Here is a 26207-nt window from a genome sequence, read left to right on the forward strand (position 1 = left end):
TAGAAATGAGGATTTTTTTCCCCCCTTACTATTAGGAGCCTCCAGGTAGCTGCTAAGCCCCCAGAAGCTGCTCTCCTACAGTACAGGGCTATGTAGGGATGTAGAGATGGGGAGACTGCTCTCTACTACGGCCCCTCCCAAATCTTCCCTACCTACAGGAGTTGGGGTTGGGTGAGTAGGCCCTGCCAACCAGCTGCTACCACATGACTGGCGTAGGCTTTCTGCAACATAGAACTGTGGAAAATGAGATCACCAACATTCGCCGATGTCTAAATCCACACAGGAGAGGGAGATGAACACTCTTCCTTGGCTGCCATCTCCTAGAAATACAGAGTTGTGTGGGATGGGTGCAGTGCCTGGCCGGAAAGCCACACACTCCCACTGTTCTTACTGAATTTTCGTAGAATTTTCTTAAGTTTCTCTGTTGTTAACACCTCTTCTGATGACACTCCAGAGACTGGAAATTTATTGTCCTTGCTAATTTTGACCAGCTTAATAGATGCCTCTTAGAAGTTTTCCCTAATTTCTCACACCACGATTGTAGATGTCTTATCTCCTATACTACACCTTTAAAAAAAAAACTGAACATATCACAGACACTTCTGTGAGTGTATAAACTCTAAGTGTATTTAGTGACCATAAGGTGGTGGTTACAGCAAATATAACATACCATGTATAAACATACACCACCACTACCTGATTCTTTCTGTAATCTTTGGTTTCTTTCAGCTCTTCACCATTATAAATAAAGCTATGATTCACAGGGTTTGTGGATGTATTTCTGCCCTTTTTGTGAATATTTATGTATATTTCCTTTTTTTCCCCGTTTTTTTTTTTTTTAAATAAAGATTTTATTTATTTATTTGACAGAGACATAGCGAGAGAGGGAACACAAGCAGGGGGACTGGGAGAGGGAGAAGCAGGCTTCCCGCTGAGCACGGAGCCCGATGCAGGGCTCGATGCGGGGCTTGATGTGGGACTCAGTCCCAGCACCCTGGGATCATGACCTGAGCCAAAGGCAGACGCTTAACGACTGAGCCACCCAGGTGCCCCTCTTCAGTGTATATTTCTAGAGGTAGAATTATGGAGTAAAGCATGGGGAACATGGCCAAATTTCTTTTCAGAAAAGTTGCACAAATTTCTAATCCCTCTAGCAATGTATATTTTACTGATTTTCACTAGATTCAGATATTACTTGGTTTTTAATCTTGCTGCTAATCTGATGACCAACTAGAAACCTAACTCATGATAAAAGCATTTTAATCTTGTGTTTCTGATCTTCAGTGCTATTTTTTTTTTTTTTTCCAAGTTAGGACTAAAGCCTGTTTTGTGGGTAAAGGCAAAATTAAAAAGAAAAAAAAAAAAAAAAGGCAAAATCTGAGTGGAACCAGAATAACAAATCAAAGGTGCTATTTTCATTGCTGTTGGCTATGCAAGGTGTGGTATGGATTTTTTTTCTTTGTTATTGTGAACAGTATAGGTTTTAGAATACATATTCACTTCTCACTTGGCTTCTTTCACGCTTTCATTTTCTAAAGGTCTCAAGAGGGAGAAATAAATGTTTACTTACTTAGATGAAAAATAGAAATGTAATGATGATCTAATAATATATAGTTTATTGGTAAATAAATGAGAATGGCTTTGAAATTTAAAATGTATAAAGCAGTAAGTTCAGTGACTCCAGTGGTGTTATATCTGAGATCAAAGAGAAATCTGTGATGCTTTCAATCTGTCTCCGATTTTGAAAAATTTGATTATCTGCAAAATCTGTGTTCTTTCACCCTACAAAATGCTGGCAGTCCCCATAGATTTGTTGTGCCGTCCCTTGAATGTGGAGAAGCTCAAGAAGGTTTAGTGAAAAAAATGTCATATTTATGAAATATTTTAATGGGACAGGGTGTTAATTTTAAAGTGGCTAGAAGGACTTGTGGTAATGGATTAGAGTTGGAGACATCAGCTTTAAATTTAGCTTAATAAGAACTTGAGCTTGATGTAGATATAGCTGGCGACATATAGAGATATTTATAGCTATGTGTATATACACTGGCTAGTATACACAGCATATTTCCTTCGTTAGTTGAGAGGGCCTAAAAGTGACAAGCATACTTAGCGCCCATGTCTTGGTTTCTAATACTGTTCTTTAATAAAAGAGTAGGGATCCTTGGAGAAGTGGGAGTGACTTTTAGATTGGGGCAAGAAATATACAGGATGACCCCGGAGCTCTGTAATGCCAGAAGAATAAAGATATGTTCAAATAAAAGGTATAGGATAAATAACCATGAGTCTGTATTATACTAATTTAAATAAATGATTGAATTAAATAAGTGGGAGAATAGACCTTTCCTGTGTAGAAGAATTCCAAGTAATTTATGTAGATGCTCAACGCTCAAGGAGGTAGAGCAGAACCCCTCATTCCTTAATTGTGGGCGATGGATGGTGAATTCCAAAGAGTACATTCTGGAAAGGGGGGAAAAGAGTAAATTTACATTAGAGAAACCTGACAAACCTGTCCTCGGCTAGCTCATCAAGGTCAGCACAGCCGTGCTATGTCATGCTTGTAGCATATATATTTCAGAAGATGTTATGAATGTGGCAGTTTACCTATATGGTCTTCTCCCTCCCCCCTGCCCAAAATTCATAACCCCAGTCTCATCTTAAGAAAACTATCAGACAGATCCCAACTGAGGGACGTGGTACAAAATACCTGACCAGGACTCCTCAAACCTGTCAAGGTTATCAAAGACAAAATCTGATAAACTGTCGCAGCCAAGGGGAGCAATCCTAAGGAGACATAATGACAAAATGTAATATGGTATCCCAGATGGTATCCTGGACAGGAAAGGGACATTTGGTAGAAACTAAGGAAACAGAAACAAAATGTGGATTTTAGTTAATGTTTTAAAAAGTTAATCTTAGCGTTTCTGTATCTATAGGCCTAGTGTGGCTAAATTGGGTAAGATGGGGAATGAGGAGTGGGTAAGGACTTGTGATACTTGTGAATAATAGAAATATTTAACACTATTTAGAGCTGACTGTAGGCCAGGCATGCTTTTAAGTACTTTAAATGCCTTAATTTTTTAAAAACAACTCTTTGGTATTTTTATTCTCATGTTAGAGCTGAAGAAGTAAAAGTAGGTTAAATAATTTGTCTAAGATTAAGTCTGGAAACCCAGGCTCTGGATCCTCTCAACTATTAGGCTTTACTGAGAAGGCTTATTTTAGGGGGAAGCTGCAGGGAACAATTCCACTCTGTCACCAGGTCTGGCTTTTGCCAAGGTATATAGGGTATAAAACATAACAAGACTTCTTTTATTTATATCTATCTATCTATATTAGATGAAACTAGAAATTTTATTTCCTTAGATTATGGTATGTGATTATTTCATGCTCTTGATACTTCTTATCCGTTTATATGTTCGCTATACTAAATTATTCTACATATTGCTGGAGTCCCCAGTTCACTAGTTTTTTGGTGACTGGGTGGATACTCTTTGCCAGTATACCTTGGTATAACCGAGTAGCCATTATTTAACATCGCTGTTGTATTACGGTATTTAAGAGTGCTTTTCTCTCTCTTTTTCAAAATCCATCCTTTTTTATGACAGCATTTGGATTTTGTTGGCTTCATAATCCTCAAGTAACAGATAAAGTAACTGAGCCCTGAGAACACTAAATCAAGATTGTATGACAAGTTTATGTATGATAAGCTCCAAACAAGTAATCTTGCAGACTTCTGTTGTGCTTTTCTTCCCCATAGAAATCTTGTGAAGTTAGTTCCGAGCAATTCTTGGCTTTCTAGAGCCTCGCTGACAGCAAGCTCCATTTTATTATTTTTGATAAAATTATTTTACATTTTCATCATTGTAACCCAAGTAGTGGTGATGCTAATAGGCAGAGACAAGTATCTGCCCATAAGAAAATATGTTCTGCCTGTCGCAGGGAACTCTTTGCCCGTGGCTTGAATCTTCGCCCACCATCCCGTTTTTGGATTTCCACGTAGTAAGTAGTGAGGGTCTCATGAGACTGACTTATTTTAAGACCCAGAAAAATTGTGAGGGTGTTTATTTGTTTGTGAATTATATTAAAATTCTATAATTTAACCCACAGGAAAGTAGTCTCTCGTTTGTTTTATACCTGCAGTCCATTACATCCTAACCAGCGAGGTGCCATGCCACTGGTAGGTAACCAGGCTGTTGCATTTAAACTTTTTTATTCAGGTACTACTTCCAGGGTCATGCCTTCCGGCTTTATTCATGCTCTGGCACACATAGAAAGCGATGGCATCAGGAGAGCATGGCTGGCAGTGATTGGCCTGAGGGACCTGGCTGCCCCAGGCTCTTTGAGCCACCCTGAGGGCAGAAGGGATCCACATCTTTACACACCCGTAATGTGTTTGTGACACATGGTGTGCTTTAGCACTTTGTTCTGTGACGTGCAACGGTGTGTCTTCCCCAAGCATAAAGAGTTTCCACACGAAGTTGTGTAAGACTTTTAGAAAACAAAGTGTGCTGACCCCTGGGTTATGTGGAAGACAGATAACATTACAGTTTCTTAAACTGATAGGAATCTTGCTTTTTGGAACTCCCATTGGACAATTTCATTATGCTGGGTGGGGTGTATCTCATGAGTAAATCTCCCTTCTTTTCACCTCATCTCTGAATTAAATGAGACATAAAAGAGAGGTGTATATTTACCACATAGATGATTCACTCTTCCTTCTCTGGCAAGAGGTAATAAGGCACTGAGAGAAGACCCCAAAACTCAAAAAGTTTGAGTGAACTCCCTATAAACTGCCAAGAAACAGCATGAGTGGGAAAGAAGCATTTCAGCCAGTGTCATTAAGTGATTTGCTATCATTAACTGGACAGCTGTGAAAAGTAGAACATTGTAACAACAAAGAAACAGGGCCTTATAAGGAGTTCTTACTAGAGCCTCTCAAGAAAGGCGTTAATTCCCAGGAGTATGTCAAACTGAAATTTTTCTAGCTAATGACTGAGGACATTTACACGTTTCATAAAATCATTAAAAAAAATTTCAGATTCTTTTTTCTACTTTTGGTGGATAGTTTTAACTTTAGGAAGCACAAATATTTCAGAAACAGTATTTTTGTGCAGAGATATTACTTTTTTTACGGTTACAACAAACTCCAAAGAATCATTAGAACTTAAAAAATAAAAAATAATTAAAAAATAGAACTTAAAAAATATGAATTTCAAATTGGGGGGGATGAAATTTCAAGTATCCAGAAACCTTTAGAATCGTTTCCAGAAAGTTCATTTCAAGTAGACAAGTTTGAAAAACTGAGAGCTTAAATTTTACATGGCATTATACCATTTATGTTAACTTAAAAAAATCTCTTCTAAAGGAATTGGTTGGCATCTGTTATATCCGCCTTAACTCAAGGCACTCTGTTTCCTTGTGTAGGGTTGGGTCTCAGTAAATGGTATACCCTTCTTTTCCTTTCTCTCCATGTTGAGTCATGGGCTGCAGTATTGGGCAAGTGGGGCTGTTAATGAAAAGCCACTATTTTTAAAAAGCCACTTCCAAGTTGGAGAAATCAAACCACAATATTCCCAAAATGATGGAGAATCTTTCTATCATTTAAAAATATGCTTTCTAATATTACTCTAAAAGACATGGTTTATCAGAGTAATATTATAGAACACTATGATTAGATTCTCTGGAGAGTTAATTTCCTTTCATAGTTTACCCTTACTCCTAAAAATGGAATGACTTAAATTAGTGTGTTGAGTCAGGATAGTGAAGTATGTTTTCTGCCCTCTGCACAAAGCCATATCACACTACAAAAGATAACTGTAGTTGCACCTGGAGAAGAGAAATCTTATATTTAATATACAAAAGGTTGTCAAAATGAAAAATAGTACCATATAGCATTTTACAGTTTGCAAAGCCCTGTCACATATTTTATCTTTTTTGATTCTCATCTCAACCCTATCTTATGTATGTAGAAAGCCCAGAGGTTAAATGACCTTACCAAGAATAAACTAACAAGTGGCTGATTGTGACACAAATCCAAATCCTCAGATACTATGTCCAGTACCATTTTCTCAATACCATCCCACCTAAGGAAAAAAAAATGTATTTTATGTAAATTCTAAGTTTTCAGTCATGGACGATGAGAAGTTTTAAAGAGCCAGATTTTTTTCTTGATTTAAGGAGTCTTTTAACTGCTGAGATTATTCAGCTGTATAACTGGCTACCATGACAAGTAACAATGATTAGAAATGGTTAGGCAAAGGCTAGATGGCCATCTGTCGAGCTTGATGTTGGACTGGATGACCTTTAAGATCCTTTCCAATTCGGAGATTCCATGACTCTCTGGTGATAATGATGGTGTTTCAGCCTGTTGCCAAGTAACATGTCTATTGTTTTTCCTGCCTGTCACACATAGCAATGGCAATAACTATCGTTTTCCTTATATGCCATGACAAATTTATATCATCGTGTCATATTAACAATTAGTGTTTCCGAAGCTTCTGACCTTTATAATAATGTTCAAATCTATTCTAAAGATGCTGCCAAAATTTCATTTTAAAAGGTATGAAAATAAAATTCCTTTGATGAAGGACAGACCCTAAAGCAATATCTGTGATTCCTTCCCCTTTCATTTCCTTTCAAGGTCCATCAGTCACACCCTCCTCAATCTACCATTGCCTGTACTGATTAATAGAGGGATTCATTCATTTGTCCACTCTCCTCATTCTGTAAACATTCATTGAATCTATGAGCAGAGCACTCTTCTAAGCCAAGAAAATATAAGAGGAGATTCGTAATCTTACTAGCAATCAAGATGGTAAAGCAGAATCCATTCTTGTCAATTCAACGTGTATTCATTAAGCAACTAACAGTAAGGTTCTGTGGTGTTGAGTACAGATCTACCATCAAAAATAATTTGAGTTGGTTTCTGAATCCAGATAAATCAACTAAGTCTAGGAGGTACAAGGTTTATCTTACTCTTTTTTCTTTTTCTTTTCCTTTCTTTCTTTCTTTTTTTTTTTTTTTAAGATTTTGTATATTTGAGAGAGAGAATGAGAGTGATCATGAGAGGGGGAAGGTCAGAGGGAAAAGCTGAACTCCTGCTGAGCAGGAAGCCCTTTGTGGGATTCGAATCAGGACTCTAGGATCATGACCTGAGCTGAAGGCAGTTGCTCAACCCACTGAGCCACCTCGGCACCCACTTTATCTTACTCTTTGGCTCTAGAGCATATTAAACTCTCTACTCTACACAAGCAACTCAGTAGAGACATAAACCCATACAAAGGCAGAAACACGTGTGTATATAAAGAATTTTGCTTTGCTAATGTAAAATACTTTATACTTAGCTCAAGAAAACTCAAGCTCTATTTCAGAGCTTTTGAATGGTGCCATTGGTTTTTGCTAAATTCTTATGCTTTCAGCCAACTTATGGCTGCAACTGATGAATATATGTGTTTAATTCCAATATGAATATTGGTTGATAGTTTGTTTTTGTCAAGGGGAAAGATGTGAGTGAAATAACAAACATATATATTGGAATTTAACTAATTCATCATCTGTGTAAGTGACTCCTTTGCTGAACCAGATTATAGTTTTTGTATGTTAGAAGACTATTTCCTCAGTTTTTTGTGTTATTCACACAAAAGATGTGGGCCTATCATTTCCAATCCATGTGGTCTTAACCAGAGGGTAACTCACAATATGACAACTGGCTTCCATCAGAGTGAGCCTGTGAGAGACCATGAAAGACAGAAGTCAGTTATTTTGATACCTAATCATAGAAATGATATTCCATCATTTGCCGTAGTCTGTTCATGAGAAGCAAGGCACTGGGTCCAGCCCACACTCCAGAGGAGGAGATTATATGGGATAGAAACCAGAGGCAGGGATCGTTGGTGGCCTTCTCAGAGGCCACGAGTATAAACTCTCCTAGAGTGTGTCCCTTGCTGTATTCTTTATCTTCTTGAAAGACATGCCATCTACATAAAACCAAGCCCAAACCCTTGAAAGCTATTTTCAGTTTTCCCTCTTTGTTCCTTTATCTTAGCCAATCACTAAATAAAATGGATATTAATTAGTAAATATCTATCACACATGACCTGTTTTCTTCATCTCCACTACCACTGTCTTGGTTCAGATTTTCACTTTTCCTTATTTGAATTACTGGGTTTTATTTATTTTTATGCCTAAAATGTCTCTAATTCCTTTTTCCATGCAGTTAATATTTGACACGAATTGTTTACCCGTTCTACCCACTACCCTTGGCTTTCTGATAGCTTGGGGTGGGGGTGGGAGGCTGCATCATTGAATTCCTAGTGCTGAAGGCAGTGTCTGGACATGGTGTCCGTGCAAATATTTTTGTCTGAATAATTAGGCCTTAGAGGCAGAATGGGAAGCAATATTCAGAACTCCCGAAATATTTCAAACCCATGAATCTTCATTTTTTTCTTGGCATATTGGATATTTCTCCTGATGGGAAAAGTGCTAAATCCATCTTCTTTTCCTAGTCACATAGAGCTTCTTCTCCTTGTCTTTTTTCTGAGTCCCAGTCTTTTACCTGGTGCTTTTGAATATTGGTCTTGACTTTTTCTCTCCTTGAACCACTGTCATCTCACATATTTTCATAAATAAACAATGCCGAATGTATATGATTATCAGCATAAGCTTTTCCGTGCCAACTAATAAAAAAGCTATTACATTAGTTCCACTATCAAAACAAACTAAAATGGACTGGAAGGTGCAATAAACTCAAATATTATTTTCTTCACAGATAAGTGCTTTCTAGCACACGTCTACAGTTTGCTGGGGTTAGAGTAACATTAGCAGCACTAGCACCAAGAATTTCTCCTATTATTAATTCTTAGCATGCTTTGACTATTTTTTATCTAGCTAACAAATTGCATCCATTAGAGTAATAAAGTGTTTCCATCTTTTGCAATCAAATAAAAATAAATGTCAGCTGGAGCTTCTTGAGCTAATAAGTGAGACCTTTGACTTAGCAGCTCTATATAACAATGTGTTGAAAATAAATTAAAAATAAAACATAACAGAATCATGGATAAAATTTAACTTTAGTATCTGTATCTCACATAAAAAATGATTTCCTTTGAAATTTTTGAAATACTAAGTAGGTAGTAAACATATTATGGTGCAATCCTGCAAAGAACTCTGCCTTGAGTGCTTTTGGTATGAACTCTATAAATATTATTGGCAGCATTTATAAATAAGAAAGATTCAGGGATTACTGGAGTACCATTTAAAGTATAATTAGATTTTCTGGCAGGTACTAATTAAAAAAAAAAAAAAACCTTACACTGCGGTAAGATTGAGCAGATACATGAAGTTCCTCTTCTCCACTGATAAGCTTTAAGTGGTCAGTTGTTCACTTTTAATTTAATTATTAATAACAGGTAATACATAATACCTTGTAGCCTGCGATGCCTCAGTTACTTTAAGGATGTATAGAGGTGTTAAGTTTTTAGCCCCCAACAAAGCAAGGAAGGTGTAGGGCAGCTGGGCCTCCATTTGCCCCAATGTGCCATACATTTTGTGTTGGTTTCTATGTATATGCAGTCATAAAAAAGTTGGAGAAGAACTGTCTGAAATATCCATTTCCCCCGTTCAAGAAGCAATCACAATAATCAGATTCTTGGTACTTATCTAGAAGTAGTTGATACACACACACACACACACACACACACACACACACACAAACACATCACAAACATATATGTATCCTTATATGTCATTTTTTTTTTTTTCAGAGATAGCAGTATAAACATACACACTATGATACATCAGGGTTTTTTCACTTACCACTGCACCTTGAAACAATGCCTGTTGGTACATGTGGTGCTACTCTATTGTTTTTTTTTCTGCTGCATTGTACTGCTTATTAAATAGCTGTATCTTCTTTTCACAAATGGTAAATTTTTAAGAAGCTTTGTTAATACGTGCTTAAAATAGGTGTGTGTTCTTAACAGGGTGTCTGTTGAAACAAAAACAACCTGAAAACTTCTTAAAATTGCAACGGTTTATGTCACTGGTGGTTACTGTGCACTTTTGGGATTTTCCTGGATATCAGTTTTCTCTCGTTGGCTGAACTATTGTGTTTCTAGCTGGGCTTTTATTGTACAAGCAGAACATTTTTGATCAGATTGTATTTACATGACAGCCTGAAACTGTGGCATTCTGTCAAGTACATGGTACACATTTAAAATATTGTCTAAATATTTATTCACATGATGGATTACTGTGGCTCAGAAAAGGCAGTTACAACCTATTGAGTAAATAATTTTAGTTTTTAAAAATTTGGAAGGGCTTTGAAGGGGTCATAATGATGTCTTATCTCAGTTGTTAGAAACAACCACTGAATACCATTGCTTTTTTCTCTAAATGGTATTTTAATTCTTAAATGTTTAAGCAACAAGACAAAACAGAAAGAGAAAAAAAAAAAGAAAGAAAAAGGAAAAATTCAAGCCAATTGCCTGCAGGTATAGACTTTCTTTCTTCCTTCCCATGATCAGATAGCATCTCCTCATCATGAAACAACAAACAGACTAATAAAAACAGAGTCAAACAAACAAAGGAATACTATTGTGGCATAATGTTAAAATTCCTTGACTTTGAAACAAAATTTCGAAGATGTAGAGTTGAGGTTGCAAAAACATATTAAATAAGTGGGTGTATTTTACTCAAATGAGAAAACTTAATTTTTATAATAAGTTGTGGTCTGATTTAAATTTGATTTTTGTGAAACTTCTGTTTAAGAAGTAGTTCATTATTTTTATGTCAGCTTGAAAATTCTGTGCTTTATGCTGTTTTTGTTCTTTCATAAAGGAGACAGGGTTTGTGGTCTTAATAATTAAACTTAAGTACATGTGTGTGAATGTGTGTGTGTGTTTTCTTTTTCAGTCATGTGGCACCAGGACCTTTTATTTATAATTCAGAGATTCTTTAGACTTTACAAACCTTTTGCATTTATTTGAAATTAATTTACTTCTGAAGGAAGTAAGGAAAATAGTTTGCATTTTTTTCCATGCAATATTAACTTAATCTAGACATTGTAGCTTTGTGATTGTAACATCTTTTGACAAGCAAATTAGACCGTACAAAGAGCATCTAACTTGGAGCTTGGGGCATATGGTTCTACCTTCTGCAAATGTAACTCTAAAACAAGTCACTCTGTTCGGTGAGGGGTCTGTTTCTTTACTTTAGTGTGCAAGGGGAAAAGTAGCCTCTTATTTTGGAGAAAATTATAATCTCAGTAGAAAAATGTACCTGTCTAACTTGAAGCTGAAAGTAAGAGAGATTAAGAAATTTATGCATACAATTTCATTATTTTTACAATCCAAAAACCAACTTGAATATACAAAGAGGTTAAGGAAAACAATTAGGGTAGCAGAAATTTAGTAGTGTAGTTATTTTTGTTATTATCCCAGCAATTAGAATTATTAATCCTATGAAAACTAGGCTATAATAAAAATAATGCTACTTAATGCTATAAATTCTATATTATATTAAAAATTATATATTAATTATATTATATTATATTATATTATATTATATTATATTGCTATAAAATTTAGTGCCTGGTATGTTATAGCGTGTAAGCATGGAGAAAAGAATTGACTGAAATGATCAATTGAACACATTATTTTTACATGTCAACATTCCTATTTTAGTTTATCTTATCTAGGACTAATAAGTAAAATAGCCCATTATATACTCATCTTGGGATTTTAAGATGTGAGTAAAGATGAGGAAAGGTCTATTGATCAGTTTTTAGTTCCTATTGCCATTTTATATGCACACTTCTACAGATGGTGGAGTTTTGACTGCCCATCAGAGCACCAATACCTTTGAGACAGCTGTTTTCAGATAAACCTCTCTTACATGCTTTAGGTCAAGAGTAGTCAAACCTGTTACAGCACCTGCTTTTGCATATGCAAATCTGTTGTTTTGTCATGTCATTAAACAAGAAGAGGTAACAGTCTCTTGTGGTTGTAAATAAGTCTGGAACATGGCCTACATGAAATGAAATCCAGCAAAAAGACAACTGTGATTTCTGTTGTGTAGTTATGGGAGGTTGCTACTCGTTCGGGGCTTTGTTTCTGGCAGACTGCCTGTAATTCGGAGGGAGAGTAGAGAGGCAAGTTTATGTTTGGAGGCAAGAACAGGGAAGGTGTTTGCTGTCATTGACTGTAGGGTAGTTGTGAAGTTTGACATGCCCAGAAGCTACTGAATACCATGTGGGGCCCCGTACACTGCATACCTCAGTTTTCATCATCTGGTGAGCCTGCAGCAGGATTTCCAGGCACTGGAGTCGACAACATGTCTACTTTGGTTTGGAGCTGATTGATCCACGGAACAGAACATGCTTGTGGGATCTTCCTTTGCTATAGAATGACATAAATGATTGAAATGCTTTCTTTAGAAAAAAAAAAAAAGTTTTATTTGTTTATAGACCTTACTGCTTATGGGAAAAAATTGTCAAACAGTAACGCAAGCAGAGTTTGCTGGGAACTTTCATTAATGTTTGCGAATTATTTCCTTGTTCAACTTTGATACATTAGACAATTGGAGAGAAGAGTGGGTAGAAGGAAATTATTTCTTTATTTACTATTTTTCTTAAAAAGAGTAGGGGCATATAAGAAAAATAGTACCTCAGGATTTGCAAATTGAAGATTTTACTCTGTGTTGCCACAGTGTGCTGTGGGGGAGGAAAGGGAAATGCTGGAATCAATGAACAAATGTTGCATTCTGTCATTTTAGATTACATTATTTTACTGTGAAGTTGTTCCTAATTTTCATTGTGAAAAACAATGCAAAATGCATATGACCTAGAAAATGATAAAAATTTGTTAATTTTGTTAATTATGTTGAAGTGTGTTTATTCTGACATGGATTTACAATAAGCAGGAGTAAAAATACTATTTTCTAGCTTTGGGAGAAAATTAAAAATTCTTCCTTGACCTTTTAACCTTGTCAGATGATTTCCCTGCTCTTGACACAGTGCATTATATTTGCAAAGGTTGGAAGTTAACTCTTCAAGGTACCAGACATCATTTTTATTGGGATATTAATTCTCAGAGGTGCTAATCTCATCAAGATTTGTAGGCATTTTCTTTCATAGGCCATTCTGATTTGTAGCTCTTTCTTTTCACAGCAGTATTAAATACCAAACCTTCTCTGATATGGAAGTTCATTAGAGATATGTCTTTGATGGCAGCCCTTTCCTGGCTTCAGTTTCAAATACCTTGATGTAAAGCTTAAGAAGCCATTGTGTTGTAAGCCCTCCTTGATGTGCCTTATTTAGATCTGCATAGTAAATCAAGGAAAGTAAATAACAAGGCAGCAGATGGAAGCATGGAGATAAGGCCAGTGAACAATTGTATTTGTATTTTGTTATGATGTTGACAGGAGCTAAAATTCACTAATCTAGTTCAACTGATCTGCATTTCAAAGAAATCTCATTTAGCAGCAACTTGAAGGTTTGTAGGATAAAGTTCTTTTATTGCAGCTTTTATTGCATTCTTTGCTAATTTATCTGGTCAAGATTTAGCCTTGCTTACTTAAAGCTGCAAGCATGTTACAAGGAGTCTTAAATACTATGAAAGCATTAATGTCTAGACTATGAACTGAAGGTAATTACATATCCAGCGCTGAATAGGGTACATTTAGAAAATACTGTTGTTCAAACTCAATTGTCAGGGCAATATAGATAAGGTAGTCTTTTTTTTACCCCTTCTACTGCTTGTTTGGGCTGAGATTTTTTTTTCTCCATATCCTAAATAAGCTAATATACAACTACTCAGAAATTATACATAAAATGAGTAGATCTCCTTTAAATGTATATTTATTGGTACTTATATTGATTGTGCCCTTTTGAGAATGGAAGATTATTAATTTTAGAAGTGTGACATCCTTATTTGAGTTGCAGTTATGAACGCGTATAATATATAAGTAAAGTATGTTTAATGTGAAATTCAGTGTGTTGTAATGAGCATGCTCTGTAGACCACAAGTACAAAGAATCTTGGTGTTTTCTAATTTATAGGTGTTATTTATATATATGCAATTATATGTGTTTATTTAATGGAAATTGGTTATTTGAAATACAGTTAGAGAAAATAAATATTTTATGTGTATATTTATGTATTAACTTAATTTTGAGTAAGTTTGGCTTGCGTTGGTTCTGAAAGGAAAGACTACTGGATTAGAACAGTTAAACTGAGCTCATGTCCCATCTGTGCCACTTACACTCTCTGAGATCTTAGATAAATTACTTTCTTCTGTGAATCTCTGCTGTAAACTACAGAGGGATGGGGTGAGCCAGTGACAAAAGAAGTCTTGGCAGTTAGAAGATCCTGGTCATTCATTGATAGCTCATTTTATGAGGCATGAGGCATCATGTTGAACAAAAGTTAATGTAAGTAGGTTCTCTTCCCTAAAATAACTTAGGAGTGAATATTCCATTTTCTGAAATTTACTGCTAATCAAAGTAGAATCTGAAATCTAATTTTGTACTTTTTCTAACTCTAAACAATACCTTGGGTGTTCCCAGATTTGTTGGGTATACTGGTTTTGATTTTACTTTTCATGAAATGCAAAGGATTACTTCAGCAGTCTTTATAGAGAGATTTATCATTTAAAATACATTGGCGTATGACAGGATTTTCACTAAAAACCTGTAATTTTGTTTTGAGTTCTAAATTTTAATGTTGATTTAAAACTTCAGAGCAGGTATTTAAAACCAAATATTTTATTTGACTACCTTAATGTGGTTTGTCTAAATGTGTTTTCTACAGAATAAGTCAAATAATGACTTGGTAGTTCTCCATGACACATATTTTTGACAGGCTTTTTTAGAGCTTGAAAGTAATGGTAATAAAAATTATTAAAAATAATTTCTAAGAAAGACACATGAGTAAGACATATTCTCTGTTTTCAGTGGTTTTTAATTTCATGTGAGAAATTGGATGTATGGATAGCTGGTAGATTAAGTGAACAGTTTTCAACAGAAGCTGGTGAGAAAGTGCTATGTGGGTTGATTACTCTGGCTAAGAGAATAAGGGAGTACTTCATGGAGGTGATGGTAATTGAATTGAGGCTTGAAAGGTATAGTACAGTTTGAACAAATAGAATTTGAGAGAGGCAATCTAGAGCAGATTGAGACTTTAAAGGCTGGTAAAGGCAAGTGTGAAATGTTTGATTCTGTACTGGAATGTAAGGGAGAGTAAGAGGAACAATATACGGGAGAGGCAGATTAGATGGATGAAAGGCCTTAGGTTTCAGGCTAAGAAGTTTTGGTTTATTTGGTAGATATTGAAGAACCCCTCCTGTTAAATGACACTAATTGATACACTAGTAAGAAAAGGTGCCAGGGAAATACTTGCATGATTTGAAGTCAAAGATATTGAATTTAGGTATTAATGTGTTCTAATCCTCCCCCTATGTCAGTCTAAAAGATTATAAAAACATATATTTGGAAAACCTTGTCAGATATGATATATTCTCCAAGTATTATTGGTTGGAGAGGTATTTGAAGATATTTGTGGATGTGAGGGCTATGAATTTGAAATTATCATTGGAGAAACAGAAAGAGGACTATCATTATAGAGGTGGAAGGGACATTGTTTTTAGAATGCTTTATAGAGACATCTTTTGGTATATATTTAAGAAAACTTGAGTACTCTTGAGTAAAGAGAAGGTTTGACACATAATTCTGAAGATCTATAAGCCATTATTAATTTGGAGAAGGGTCAGAACCAGAATATTCAAGTGAAGATGTTTAAGAGGCAGCGGAGGATAAAGAGCTGAGTCAAAGAGAGAATGGAAAATTGCACTCACAGGCTGTTTTAGATAATGAAATTAAATAGCAAGCATTTCTTACCATGTAAATGGATAATATACAAGAAGATTTTTTTTACTGGTTGGTCAGAACACAGACTACTCTTTTAAGAAACCATGTTATAGGGGTGCCTGGGTGGCTCAGTGGGTTGAGCCTCTGCCTTCGGCTCAGGTCATGATCCCAGAGGGACCTGGGATAGAACCCTGCATCAGGCTCTCTGCTTGGCGGGAGCCTGCTTCCCCCTCTCTCTCTCTGCCTGCCCCTCTGCCTACTTGGGATCTCTGTCTGTCAAATAAATAAATAAAACCTTAAAAAAAAAAAGAAACCATGTCATATATGGCTTTTAGGTCATAGTCTAGCCGTTCAGTTTGACCATGAGGTCAAAAAGGGGTGGTCCATCACCCTTACAGAACTTGCAAATATTATTTTTTAATATTTACCATTTAAAAAAATATGAATCTTATCAGATATTAACAATTGAATCTTCTATGTCTCTGTCTCTGTTTCTCTCCCATACACACATGCGTTTCCAGCCTCTCTTGAAAATTCACATTTGGGAGGACTAAGCCTGCATTCTTAAACAACAAATGAAGTAGCGAATACAGTCACCTAAGGGGGGTTAAACACCACCTCTTTAGAGACTTTACCCCAGAACCCTGCAACTTTGTTTTATCTTGCACCTGGCTGCTTTATAGTTTTATTTTTGGGTATTCTGTGAAAACGTATTTGGAAAACTTTGTCAGGTTGGGTGTATTCTGCAAAGATTAATGGTGTGAGAGGTGTTTGAAGATATTTGATGGATGCAAGGGTGATGAATTTGAAATTATCATTGGAGAGTTGGAAAAAGGACTATCATTATAGAAGTGGAAGAGACTTTATAGAATCATTGAATATTTAAGAGAACTTGATTGCTCTTTTGTGAATGATATTTTTTGATCCTCATGATGTATTTGTCTACCATATTATTATTCCTAGTAATATTTGCCTTGAAACCTAACCACTGCATGTAATAACTTTTAAAAAATGAGACATGCTTAGATTACAAATGAGATAGCAGGAATAGATTCCCTGTCATTGTAGTAGGCTTGGATATACCCCCCTTGCCTTCTGTTGCCTGTAAATCCTCCACGGGACTTCATTCGTCATTCCCTCCTTAACTGTTGGTTGTTTCCTGGGCAAGAAAGAAGATTACCAGGTTCACATTTCAGAAACCAAACAAAAAAGTGAAAAACACTTAGGTTGTGTTGTGGAGTGTGGGTTAGAGGGAGTTAAGACTGGAGGAAAGAGATTGAATATTCAGTAGGAACTTTAAATCTGAGGGTCAGGAGAAAGGTGTGGACTGGATGTATGTGTTTGGGACTCACTACCAACAAGTAGAGGTTAATGCTGGAAGTCGAGTGCCTGTTAAGGACAGAATAGGAGTAGAATGAAGTCTTGGAAAAAGTGACACTGAGGAGGTAACTGTAAGAATAGGACTAGCAGACACTGAAAAAAGCTCTGAGAAGTAGGAGAGGAATCCATCCAGAACGAGGGGTGTCATGTAAGCCAAAGGGAGAGTTTTAAGAAGGAAGATGTGAAAAATAAGCCGAGTGAATGTGAGAAGTTTGGCAAACCCAAGAATTAAGAAATTCACATTTGGATTTGTCCGCTAGGTGGTGGTTCCTATGCTGATTATAAGATGTTTAACTTCCAGATTTAGTAAACCTTTGACCATCTGTGTGAATTTGTTAATGTGAAAAGAATGGAATTTTGTTTATTCTAATCCCAACAAAATATTTTTGTCACATAATAACATCATGAAAAAAAAGAAAAACAAAAATGTGTTGATAAAAATAATCAAATGATGAATGAATAATAAATTAATGATACTTTTAGTATCATTTAGTGTTCTATTTTAGTGAATATATAAAGTCATCATCTAAACTGGGATACTTGTAAGAAGGAAAGGGTAACTATGAGTAATTTTAGTACATATAAACCTTATCTATCCCAGGTAATCAAGGAGGAATGCTCACCTTGATTATAGTTCATGTTTATTGAGCGCTAGCTATATGCCAGACACTGAGATGAGTTTGTTACCAGTTTATATGATTTAATGACTGAGGTTTTTGTTGCCAACATTCATAATTCTGTCTTTGTATATACTGAATTTACTGACAGAAATGCTGTATATAATTTTGATGACCTTATAGAACTTAACTCTTTATTTTAAAAAAACACAAAAATTGGTACTTACTGTATGCCAGATTATGTCCTAGGGAATGGAGAAATGAAGATGATTAATACATGGTTCTCATTGTTAATGATCTACCAGTGTGACTGAGAAACTCTGAGAACAGAATTGCAGTATAATGTGGTAAATATCATGTTGATAATATAGTTTGTAAAGGCCACAACTTGTTATTTTATACATTATGTCCTGTCATTTTTAAGGTTAAGTTTAGAGTGTTTTTGAACTTTGTAAGGTAGAGTTTGCTTTTTTGTTGGAAAAAAAAAATTCACCAATGAAAAAGACAAGGTATAGTTAACTGTGTGTTTAAGTGGGGTTTTTGCTGTCATGGAAAGTATGTTCTGTGTATGTGCACATGTGTATGTGTGTGTGTGAGAGAGAGAGAGAGAGAGAGAAAGAGAGAGATCAGTTCTGTATCACAAAGGGATACATTTCCATATCTATAATGTAATTTCAGCCACACTCAAGCTATATTCTGTGAAGGGTCTGGCATATTTCTCTGACACATCTGGTAGATATGTGTGGCATTAATTAGCATAGGTATTGCTATAAATGACATGTCAGTCCAAAACAACAAAAAGTATTTGTTACTGATGTCAATCATTCATCCTTTGTCAGTTCAAAAGGCTTCCCTAAAGGAATGCACATTGATCTTCACTGATCCAAAATACAGCAAAATCATTTTTGTGTTCTAGAAACAAAAGTGGAACTACCTGTGTTTGAAAAGCCATATGGAGATACTCGTACAAAAAGTGTGCATTTATAAATTTGAGTTGTAAGACTGTTAAATTAGACCAAGATTAATTGAATCTTTTGAAAAGAAAACAGGGTTTGCTATAATCCTAATCTTGTTTTGAGTGTTTTCTTCCTCAAAGCCTTAATTTTTGGTAGCTTAATTCGTGTTTTTGTTTCACCTTGAAATAATTTTGAGGTATGCCAAGTAAATGATTACAAGTATCCCTTACAATGTTTGAAAACAAAAATGATCACACAGGTATCAATTTGTGACTGTATTGATGTCTGGAAGAGATACTCTTCTGTCTACGCATAGCTGGTTTTGTGGTTGGCTATTCTGGTATAGATATCGATGGACTTTACTACAATCCCATCACATTTATCTTTTTGTAATTATAATCACAAGTGTAAAACTCATATTTCTAAGCAAAAACTGGCTTTAAAGGATACATCCCCCCCCAAAAAAAATCTATATTTTATTTACAACTCTTTTCCAAAAGCTCCCCCTACATTCTAATTTATTATTAAATGGAGAGCAATATGAATGACTTTAAGATAAGGCAAGAGAGTGTGGTCTAGGGTGTGGTACAGTTGAAGACATTTATCTTAATATTTCATTTTAATGAGGCAGAAAATATCCATTATTAGAAAACTATAATTTGATAACGTTTGTAGAATACAATTAATTCTCTTAAAATTATGAATGTTCATACCACCAAAGGGCAGATAACCACACGTCACATTTCTGTGTCCTTGTTAAGGTTTGTATGTGTTATATTTTTACATCTTACAGATTTGCTAGAGAATTAACATGAAATGGGATTTAGGATGTATGTATGTTATACACTTTAATTTGATCAACATGCTTTGTTTAAATAGCAGTTCCTAACCTTTGTCCCATCTTTAAAATTTTCACTCCAGATCTCTTGCCCTGCCTACAGATCCTCTGCTATCTGTTTCCAGTCTGTCTCATGCTCTTGAAATCTTTTTTTATTATTCCATTAAAATTTTTTAAAAATGGATTTTCCTTTACACTTTTCTAATCATCCTGTAATTCTTTAGCTCTAAGACATTAAAATGAATGAGTAAAAATATTTGATACCTAATCGTCTCTGCCAGTCCATTCAAACTCATGGATTTGCAAAATTATGTTAAAGTCTTTTAAAAATACATTTGAGTAGGCTTTTGTAGTCATTTGGATTTTGAATATTAATTTTCTCTTGCTATGCTGCTTAGCCATAAAAATGAAAAAGAAGATAGATGTGGGTTTCTTTTAGTGGTGTTAATTTAAAGTACTTGATTTATTTATTATAATATTCAACAATGGCAATTCCTATTTTCTATGTTCACATCAGATCCAACAGAAAATAATGAGAAGCCCCCACCCACCAGCACAGTAAGAAAAAGTTTGATGCATTTTGTAATAATTGATTAAAAGTATAATTTCCCCCTAGATCAAACAAATAATAGAAGTCTGTTGAAGCTTTGTCCTGACCTATTCTGGAAGTAGAAGAATACCCTGGAGAAAGGAGCATTGTAAGCACAAAGAATTAAGACTCCTCAATCCTGGGAGAGAGAATTAAAGTCTAACCCTCCAAATGTAAGTCATCTGTACTCTCTATTTTCCATCCCTCAGTTTTTGTTGGCTATTCAGGTATTAGAAGAGAAATATGTAATAAAAATATTTGGATTTTTTTCTGTACAAAATATACAGGTGTTTTGCTTGGTAACTTTAAATTCCTATTTGTGTTAACATTTTCTAAATAGTAACATAAGGTAATGCTTTGCAATAGTAATATATAATGCAAAATGGATTATTCTTAATTTTATCTTCTGGCAGAGAACTGGTAAGAATTTTGAGAGTATTCTGATGAAAAGAAGGTAACTTCCTTTGATTTAATATCTGCAATTGTGCCATCATAATCCCTTTTTGCTCTAAACTTTAGTTCTTTCTTTTTCATTTATATTTCTTTATATCTGAGAATAAGACTATCTTAATATATCTATTTAAATCCACCTTCCAGTAAAAGAGACATTAAGTCCTTTTTTTTCACTTCACATAGTAGAACTGAATTGGAATGAATTTGTATCCATAATCCACTATAAAAATATATAAATTTTGTCAGCTCAGTGTCCTGGAAAGACTGATTCCCTATCTTGTTAGGAAGAACTTAAAAGATGTGTTTTTGTGATGATAAAGAAAGATAGAATTCAGTTGTGGTTTAGAAATCGGTAGAAAGATTGATAATCAAAGGCAATACTTGTTTTGAGAAAATTATTTGGAAGAAATTTCTTGGCAATCACAACTTTTATCTGAAAGGTGATTTAGTGCATCATCCTTGTGATAAGGACACTTGATATGTTGTATAATGGCTTAACTGCCAGAAATCTGACTTTTGCTTACCAGTTGATAACCCTTTTCACTCTTCAGTGAAAGAATCAGTGAAAGAGTATAGATTTGATTTTTAAAAGTCTGAAGCATGAAAATCAATATTTATTAGAGTTGGGTACAACCAGATTATACGTCCCCCCCATTACCTTAAAAATTGAAACATAAATTTGTATAGGTCTTGAATGTGATACTCTTATTGATATAACATCTGACAAAGTTGTCAAGTAGTCTGCAGTAAGAAATCTTCAAAATATCTAGGTTCACATTTAATCTTTTGTTTAGAACATCTGATAGAGCCTTGAAACACTGTGGCCATTCCTGATAGTCTATAATTGTAAGTTAGGATTTTTTAATTTAGCTGAATCCATGTATAAAAAAAGAAATTTTTGTTTATGATCTTAGATAAATTTTATCATTGAACTCGATAGCAATGCCTTGGAGAAACACTACAAACATTATTATTCCTTTCACTGACATGACACAATTGCTCCTCATTTATAACTTTAGTATTTGTTATTGAAAAGTATTGCAAAATTTTTAAAAAGTTATTTAAATTTGATGAGTGAGTAGTGAATTCTTATTTACAAGTTTGAGGTTGATGAAGGATTGGAAAATATTGTTTACAGAAAACTTCTGTGATCCTCTACTCTACAGCAATGAAAATAGATAAAAGTATAGCAACAGTAACATGGTTGAATTCCATGAACATAATATTGAGTAAAAAAACCCAAGTATGCATGTATGAGTTCTTCTTTATAAAGTTCCAGAACTAGAGTATAGTGTGTAGGATGCAAAAAGTTATTACAACAAAATTATAGTTAAATTCTAGGTAGGTACTAGAAACTAGGGTGGTTTCTTGGAGCTTCTGGTGTGTCAGCTATATTCTGTTTTTTCACTAGGCTGGTGGTTGCATGGGTATTTATGCTATGAAAAGCCATTAATGAAAAGCTAGGTGTGTCTCTGCTAAGATCAGGTACAAGGCAAGGAGTCCTTACCATTCCTGTTTAATATTATACTGGAATATACTTAATATTATACTGGAAGTCCTAGCGAAGGTAGTAAGATAAGAAAAGGAAATAAAAGGCAATACAGATTGGGAAGGAAGAAATACAATTGTAAATTTGCAGATAACATGATTGTCTATGTAAAAAATCTCAAAGAATCAACCAAAGAAAACCTCCTGTAACCAATAAACGATTTTAACAAGGTTGCAGAAAACAAGATTAATATACAAGTCAATTGCTTTCCTGTGTACCAGCAATGAACAACTGGGATTTGAAATTAAGAATACAGTACCATTATATTAGCACCAACAAAGCAGAAACCCAAGTATAAATCTAATTATGTGTGTGTGTGTGTGTATTAGGAAAACTACAAAAATTCTGATTAAAGAAAATCAAAGCTCAAAATAAATGGGGAGATATTCCATGTCCCTGGAAAAACATACACAATATATGGTTATAATGTCATGTCTTCCTTTCTTGATCTATGTATTCAATATAATCCCAATAAAATCCCAACAAGTTATTTTGTGAATATTGATAAACTGATTCTTAAGTTTATATGAAAATACCAAAGACTGTAAATCACCAATATAATATTAAAGAAGAGGAAAGTTAGAGGGCTACACTTGCTGACTTCAAGATTTTGTATAAAGCTACAGTAAGCAAGATGGTATGATATTGATGAAAGAATAGACAGATCATTAGAACATGAAGAAGAGTCCAGTAATAGACCCCACAAGTATAACCAACTGATGTTTGACAGTTATAAAGGCAATTCATTGGAGAAAGGACAGTTCTTTCAAAAGTGGTACTGGAACAATTGGACATTCATATGCAAAAAAATCTAGACTCAAACCTTACACCGTTTACAAAAATAAATTCAGAGTGGGTCATGGGGCTAACTTTAAAGTGAAACATTATAAAATTGTTGGAAGATAACATTGAAGAAAATCTAAGTGGCCTTGGGCTTTGAGATTACTTTTTAGATAAAATGGTTAAAGCGCAATTCATGAAAGAAAAAAAAGAAAAATTGGACTTCATTGAAATGAAAAACTTACACTCTAAGGAAAACACTGCTAAGAGAATGAAAAGACAAGTCACAGACTGGGAGAATATATTTAATAAAACCCATGTCTGTTAAAAGACTTGTATCTAAAATATACAAAGAACTCAACAATAAGAAAGCACATAATTCAGCTAAAAAGTGAAAAGAGCTTTAAATAGAGTTAATGAAAGAAGACATAGAGATGGCAAATAAGCGTATGAAAAGATGCTCAGCATTTATTTCATTAGGGAATTGCGAATTAAAACAATGAGATACCACTGCATACCTATTAGAATGGCTAAGATCCAAAACACTGACAGTATCAAGTGCTGTCAAGGATGTGGAGCATCCGGCACTCTCATTCATTGTTGGCAAAGTGGAAGGCAAAGTGATCTAGCCACGTTGGAAAACAGTTTGGCAGATTATTAGGAAGTCAGACATACATCATGCATATTACCATGCAGTCTGGCTATTGCAGTACTTGGTAATTACCCAAACGGGTTGAAAACTTATGTCCATATGAAAATTTGCAGGAGAAGGTTTATAGAAGCTTTATTCCTAATTGCCTAAACTTGGAAGCAACCAGTATGTTGTCCTCCCATTGGTGAGTGAATAAACTAGCTGTGATATATACATTCAGTGGACACTTCAGTAATAAAGAGAAATGACCTATTAAGCCACAAAAAGACATGGAGGAAACACAAGTGAATGTTACTGAGTGAATGAAGCCATCTGAAAAAGTCTACATACTGCATGATTCCAACTATATGACATTCTGGAAAAGGCAAAACTATGGAGACTGAGAAAAGATCAGTGGTTTCCAGGGCTGAGGGGAGGGACTGATGAATAGATGTGTTTTTTTTTTTAATTTTTACTTACTTACTTCTGAATAGGTGGGTCTTTAGAGTAGTGAAACTGTTCTGTATACTAATGTAAGTGCAGATACATGACATTAAAAATCCAAAGAGCTGTACAACACTAACATGAACCCTAATGTGAACTCTGTACTTTAGTTAATAACAGTGCTTTAATAGTTCATCAGTTGTAGAAAATGTACCACATTAATGCAAAATGTTAATAATAGTAGAAACTTTATGTATTCTGGAGATAGGGAAGAGAATGTATATGGGAACTCTGTGCTTTCTGCTATGCTTCTCTGTAAATATAAAACTGCTCTAAAAAAATAACATCTTTTAGATAATTTTTTGCAAATCTGATGTAATTTAAAAGATTAAAAAGCAGTCTCCGTGATTCTGTTAATTAGAATTCTGAGAAAAGGTGAGATAACTTCAGATTTGATCTATGTACTCTGAATATTCAAAGTTAAAAAGATATAATTTAAAATCAATTTTTTGTGATCTCACAAAGCATTGTATTTTATTTGGGGGAAGTGCTAATGTACATAAAGTCAGTCTTCTATACTTGAATATATTTAGTAACATATTATGACAATTTATTTATGTAGCATAAAACTTGTCTTTATTTTAAGGTAGACATTTCAGTTTTGATTTTAAAAATAGATATTTTTTCAATAATATACCCCAACCTCATTCTGTAATAATGAAATACTCATCTTTATTGAGTCATTCATAGCTTCTTTCCTTAAATTTAATGCATTTTATGCAGTGGTCTATCATCCTCAGAAATGCTTTCCTACTTAAGTGGGACTTTAATTTGTTAATTTTAACATTAGTATGTTGTAAAAGAAATGGAAAACACAGATGCTCTTTGTATTCCTTTTTTGAATACAAATTTTCAAATACAGATTCAGTTTAAAAATACCAGATAGAGACTTCTTCCTAGTCCCTTTTTAATTTTTCCTTTCCTACTTCTTTCTTTCCCTCTTCCTTTTTCCTTTCTACTTTCTCCTTTCTCTCTCAATATATTCTATTGTTTAATTTTCTAAGGAGGGAATATAATCTTATTTAACTGGTTGACATTAACAGAAACAAGGAATTTATTATTCATAAAAATGAAATAGAAAAATCCCCCTTTTCTTCAGATTCTGGATATAGCTAGGCTCAACACAAATGTCTAGGGAGAATGCATCTGTTGCTATTGCATTTTTTTTGTTTCTCTGAAAACTTGGCATTTGTAATATATCTATGATTTTGATTTGTCTTGGCCAAAACCCAGATTACCAAGGAATTACATTTTGAACATATTCAACTAAGAATTATCTTTGTAGCAACTTTTCCTTTGCCATATTGAAATTTTGGGAATAAAATCAGATTTTGTTTCAGAAACCAGCTATGTTTCTTCAGAGTGCCAGAATGATTTTTTTTTTATGTTAAAGAGACACAAAGCAATACTTAAAATCTAAAACTTATTTTAAGCATACCATGTAGGAAAGAGTCCCATTTTTGCATTTGACAGACCTGGGTTCAAATGTTTCTTCTGCCATGTAATTTTTTTAATATTGATCTTGGGTAAGTTTGGTATATGAGGAAAAAAACAATAATTTATAGGGTTAGATAAAGATTAAATCACCAAACACAAAAAATATCTGCACATAGCAGGTACTTAATTAATGGTCGTGGTCTTTCTCTTACTTATTTTCTATATATATAGAAGTGTGTATATAAATAAATGTGTATATGTGTTTATATGTATTTATATATTTATATGTATGTATGTGTTTATATATATATATATATATATATACTTATCTCTGTTTATCTTTCTCTTTCTCCCTCTATATCCATCTATATATCTCTATCTATATACAGCAATGTGCAATGTGTAGTCATTTATTTCACTTGTTAAGTTCTGAAGCAGAGAATTCTTCTGGAAAGGAAAGAGTTCTGGAATTTAGGAAATACGCATTCTGTTACCACATGGAAATATTTAAAGACCTATTATTTCTTCGTGCCCTAGTATTTCTATAACTTTATATTAATGTTCCTAGGATGTTTATAAAGTTTTAAAAGAAGATATAAAGAATACGTTTCC

The 26207-nt window shown here is 34.4% G+C and overlaps 1 protein-coding gene across 5 annotated transcripts in view; it reads left to right on the forward strand.

Moving 5' to 3' along the window:
- Nucleotides 1-26207, forward strand: part of FOXP2 (forkhead box P2) — a 550794-nt gene that overhangs the window by 46776 nt on the left and 477811 nt on the right. For all 5 annotated transcript variants that reach the window (XM_044246406.1, XM_044246409.1, XM_044246410.1 and 2 more), the window contains exon 2: nt 20269-20414. The gene's annotated coding sequence lies outside the window, so the exon portion shown is untranslated. The remainder of the gene's footprint in view (nt 1-20268; nt 20415-26207) is intronic.

Source organism: Neovison vison, chromosome 4 (assembly GCF_020171115.1).
Source record: "Neovison vison isolate M4711 chromosome 4, ASM_NN_V1, whole genome shotgun sequence".
NCBI classification, from domain to species: Eukaryota; Metazoa; Chordata; class Mammalia; order Carnivora; family Mustelidae; genus Neogale; species Neogale vison.